Raw genomic sequence first — 5,414 nt, 5'->3', positions numbered from 1 at the left:
AAAAAAAGAAAAGAAAATGAAACCGCTTTTGCAAAAATCCTAACGGTGAGAAAATTATAACAGAGAAAGAGATCTGACCTAACCGACTCCATCTTGCCTCTAACCTCCAAGGTGTCATTGTTCATTCCTGGGTGTAGGCCAAACTAACTTTGCGAGGAACTTAATTTATAGTTTAACTTTGTTTGGGGGTTTTGTTTTTTGTCTTTTTTGAAACAGGGTCTTACTGCGTCACCCAGGCTGAGAACATTGGTGCAATCATGGCTCACTGGAGCCTCTGCCTTCTGGGCTCAAGGGATCCTCCTGCCTCAGTAGCTGGGACCAAAAGTGTGTGCCACCATGTCTGGCTACTTTTTTATGTTTAGACATGGGGTCTATATTGCCCAGTCTGGTCTCAAACTCCTGGGCTCAAGTGATCCTCCCACCTAGCCCTCCTAAAGCTGAGATTACAGGCACGAGCCACTGCACCCAGCTTCTGAGATCATATAGGTCACTGCGTGGCTGTGTCATCCTGCCACCAGTTGGCCACGCCAGTGAAAAACAAATGATGTAGGGAATGGGGAGGCACCTACAATCATCTGTGGTCCTTCTAGGACTGAACCCCATTTTATTTTATTATTATTATTTTTCGAAACAGGGTCTTGCTCTGTTGCCCAGGCTGGAGTGCAGTGGTGAGATCATAGCTCCCTGAAGCCTCCAACTCCTGGGCTCAAGAGATCCTCTTGCCTCAGCCTCACAAGTAGCTGAGTACAGGCATGCGACATCACGCCTGGCTAATTTTTCTTGAATTTTTGTTGAGATGGGGTCTCGCTATGTTGCCCACTCTGGACTCGAACTCCTGAGCTCAAGCGATCCTCACACCTTGGCCTCCCAAATTGGTGCAACCACAGACACAGGCGAGCACAACCAGACCTGGCTAAATTTTAGTATTTTTCTTGAATTTTTGTTGAGATGGGGTCTCGCTATGTTGCCCACTCTGGACTCGAACTCCTGAGCTCAAGCGATCCTCACACCTTGGGCTCCCAAATTGCTGCACCTGGCCTAAATCCCAAGGTCCTGGAGCAGGTAAGGGCTGGAGGCCAGGTTCCAGTGAAGTTACCAGAGGCTGCTTGGCAAGGTGACTTCAGCTCCCCATCCGGGAAATAGGAACTGCAGCTCTTCTCCTTTTTCAGTGTTTTCAGTCATTCTTAAATTAATCACTTGAGGGCGCTGGTGGCCTCTGGCCGCTCTTGAAGCAAGGCGATCAGGGCTGCCGCTGCCTAAGGAGGCTGTGGCCAGAGCTCTGCAGAGAGACCTCTGGCCTGGCCAGCCTGGATGTCTTCTCTCAGGGCCCCACAGCCCCCTCCTGCCTCTCAGAGCCCAGCTCACAGCCTTCTCTACCTACACCTCCTCCACGCCCACCCAGGCCTGGGCAGACCACCACCCAGGTGCCATCTTTGGCTCGTCTCCCCCACCCATGCCGGCTCTAGCCCTGGACGGCCTAGCACCCCAACCTTGCTGGCGTCTCAGCCAGCAGGACCCAGCCATGCCCTCCTCGCCTCTTCCATCTCCAGAACTCCTCCTTGGATGCCGTCTTCTCTCTGCAACTGGCCCAGTGGCCTCACGGGGTGCTCCCTTCTTGTTGCCCCCACTGCTCATCTGTCCTATCATCACTGCTTCTGGGCCTGAGTCCCAGGATCTTCAGCTCCCTGAGGGCAGGCCCTGAATGGTCTCCAGGGCAGTCTCTGTGCAGGGCGTGGTGAGTGAACAGCGAATGGCTTCTGCGAGGGCAGAGGGAGGGTGTTCAGACATGTCAGGGCTCTGGGGGACAGGGACGCTGTGATTGGGTCCTCTGTGCCAGCATTCTCAGCATTAGGTGGCCACAGGGCTGGCTTTCTGCTAACCAGATTCCAAGAAACTGACCAAGAACCCACAGTGACGAGGTTCTAATCTACCCAGATGGATGTACCTCGGGGGTGACCTGCCTGAGCTGCTGGGGGCCGAGGAGCCCTTAGGCTGCAAGCCCAGCAGCCTCTGCGTCAGGGACTTCCGGGTTCACCAAGCAATGGCCTGGGGCTGGGCCTCGAAAATTCTTGCCTTTACAAGTCTCTTTCCAGCCTTTAGACCCAGGGAAGAGAAGACCCAGGCTTAGGCCTCTGGCCAGCAACAGACTGGGATATGGCTAGAATTGAATTACATTATTTCCATCGTGCTTATCTTTATGGTTCCTTTCTATTTCTGTCAAGTAATATTTGTTTTCCACTGTGAGGATGCCTTAACACAGCCCTGTGCAGTGTCCCCTCCATGGGGGAGGGAGCTGAGATCCAAAGGGATAGGTCTCGTTATCTCCACACTGCCGATGGGGAAAGAGACTCCAGCCACGTGATGTACTCAAGGCCACATAGTTAGAGGGTAGAAGGGCTGGGATTGGAACCCAGGCCTGTCTGACACCAGAGCCTGTTTCTTTCTTCCTTTCTTTCTTCTTTCTCTCCCTCTTTCTTTCTTTCTTTCTTTCTTTCTTTCTTTCTTTCTTTCTTTCTTTCTTTCTTTCTTTCTTTCTTCCCTCTCTCTCTCTCTTTCTCTTCCTTCCTTCCTTCCTTTCTTTCTTTCTTTTTGTTGACAGAGTCACCCTCTGTCATCCAGGCTGGAGTGCAGTGGCTTGATCTCAGCTCACTACAACTTCCACCTCTGGGGTTCAAGTGATTCTCCTGCCTCAGCCTCCCAAAGTGTTAGGACTACCAACATGAGCCACTGCACCTGACCATTTTTGTATTTTTAATAGAGATGGGATTTCACCATGTTGGCCAGGCTGGTCTCGAACTCCTGACCACAGGTGATCTGCCTGCCTTGGCCTCCCAAAGTGCTGGGATTATAGCCACCACACCCGACTGAGCCTGTGTTTTTTTTTTTTTTTTAGACGGAGTCTTGCTCTTGTCACCCAGGCTGGAATATAATGGCAAGATCTTGGCCCACTACAACCTCCGTCTCCAGGGGTCAAGCCATTTTCCTGCCTCAGCCTCCCAAGTAGCTGGGATTACAGGCGCCCACCACCATGCCCGGCTAATTTTTGTATTTTTCGTAAAAGCAAGGTTTCACCATATTGGCCAGGCTGGTCTCGAACTCCTGACCACAGGTGATCTGCCTGCCTTGGCCTCCCAAAGTGCTGGGATTATAGCCACCACACCCGACTGAGCCTGTGTTTTTTTTTTTTTTTTAGACGGAGTCTTGCTCTTGTCACCCAGGCTGGAATATAATGGCAAGATCTTGGCCCACTACAACCTCCGTCTCCAGGGGTCAAGCCATTTTCCTGCCTCAGCCTCCCAAGTAGCTGGGATTACAGGCGCCCACCACCATGCCCGGCTAATTTTTGTATTTTTCGTAAAAGCAAGGTTTCACCATATTGGCCAGGCTGGTCTCGAACTCCTGACCTCAGGTGATCCGCCCGCCTCGGCCCCCCAAAGTGTTAGGATTATAGGCATGAGCCACCACACCTGGCACCTGTGTTCTTTCATTTGCCCCAGCTGCCAGCTGCACCGAGGACCTGCACCCAGAGGCTGATTCCTTGGGGACCTACTTTAGGGCTCTCTCTGCACTCATTTTGTTTGCCATGTTTATTCCCATGACGCTCTTTGTGAGGGCTGCAACCAGAACCATGGAAAGAGCCTGGCAAGTCCATTAACCACTGAGGCCCTTCTCTGAGCCTCACTCACAGCATCTGGGAAATGAGGCCATTAACCCTGCCCTATATCCCGCTCAGGGCAAATGTGTGGGTTGAAGGAAGTGGTAGACGAGCCCATCAGCCCACAGCCTAGACCCTACCTCGGCTTCCTCCTGTCCCTGACATTGGTTCTCTCATCCCTCCATCTCCCAGCATAGTACTGGTACACAGAGGCTGCCATGTAGCAGAGCTCTTTTGTTTTTGTTTGGTTTATGAGTTTTTAAATTTGTTTTATTTTATTTTATTTTATTTTTTTGAGATGGAGTTTCACTGTTCTCCCCCAGGCTGGAGTGTAATGGCATGATCTTGGCTCACTGCAACCTTTGCCTCCCAGGTTCAAGCAATTCTCCTGTCTCAGCCTCCTGAGTAGCTAGGATTACAGGTGCCCGCCACCACACCCAGCTAATTTTTTTGTATTTTTAGTAGAGACAGGGTTTCACCGTGTTAGCCAGGATGGTCTCGATCTCCTGACCTCGTTATCTGCCCGCCTCGGCCTCCCAAAGTGCTGGTATTACAGGCATGAGCCACCGTGCCCGGCTGGCGCTTTTTTTCAATTAGCAATAACGTGCCTCAGATAAACCTCCTTGGCTACAATACTGCCACTGCGCCAAGCTAGCTTGCTCGTGCTCTCTCTCTTTCTTGTGAGATGGAGTGTCATTCTGTCACCCAGGCTGAAGTGCACTGGTGCGATCTCGGCTCACCACAAACTCTGCCTCCCAGGTTCAAGTGATTCTCCTGCCTCAGCCTCCCAAGTAGTTGGGATTACAGGCATGTGCCACCAGGACTGCGTAATTTTTGTATTTTTAGTAGAGACAGGGTTTCACCATGTTGGCCAGGCTGGTCTTGAACTCCTGACCTCGTGATCTATCTGCCTTGGCCTTCCAAAGTGCTGGAATTACAGGCATGAGCCACTGTGCCCAGCCAAGTTTTGTATTTTTAGCAGGTGATCTACCCTCCTAAGCCTCCCAAAGTGCTGGGATTACAGGTGTGGGCCACCACACCCAGCTTTTTTTTTTTTTAACAGATGAAGTCTTACTGTGTTGTCAGGGCTTGTCGGGAGCTACTGGGCTCACATGATCCCCCTGCCTCAACCTCCCAAAGTGTTGGGATTACAGGCATGAGCTACTCTGCCCAGTCAGAGCTCTTTTGTTCTGCACAACTGACTTGTGGGTATCATTTATTAGTTGCCTGAGAGAACCATAGGTAATGAGTGATGCATGCCTGAAACAGTTTGCTTTCTTTTTTTTTTTTTTTTTCTTTTTTGAGATGGAGTCTTGCTCTGTAGCTGAGGCTGGAGTGCAGTGGCGCGATTTTGGCTTACTGCAACCTCTGCCGCCTGGGTCCCGGTTAAGCAATTCTGCCTCCGTCTCCCAAGTAGCTGGGATTACAGGCGTGCACCACCATGCCCATGCCCAGATAATTTTTGTATTTTTAGTAGAGATGGGGTTTCACCATGTTGCCCAGGCTGGTCTTGAACTCCTGACCTCAAAGTTCTTTACAACTTGTGAGGGACGATTAAAAGGAGAAAGCCAACTTAGTCACCTCCACATTTCACAAGGAAGCCAGATGTGGTGGCTCACACCTGTAATCCCAGCACTTTGGGAGGCTGAGGCAGGAGGATCACTCGCTCCCAGGAGTTCGAGACCAGCTTGGGCAACATGGCAAAACCCCATCTCTACAAAAATAAAATAAAATAAAATAAAACAAAACAAAACTAGCT

Source organism: Colobus angolensis, unplaced genomic scaffold (genome assembly GCF_000951035.1).
Source record: "Colobus angolensis palliatus isolate OR3802 unplaced genomic scaffold, Cang.pa_1.0 Scaffold239, whole genome shotgun sequence".
In the NCBI taxonomy this organism is placed as follows: Eukaryota; Metazoa; Chordata; class Mammalia; order Primates; family Cercopithecidae; genus Colobus; species Colobus angolensis.
Note: the sequence above shows the minus strand (reverse complement) of the source record.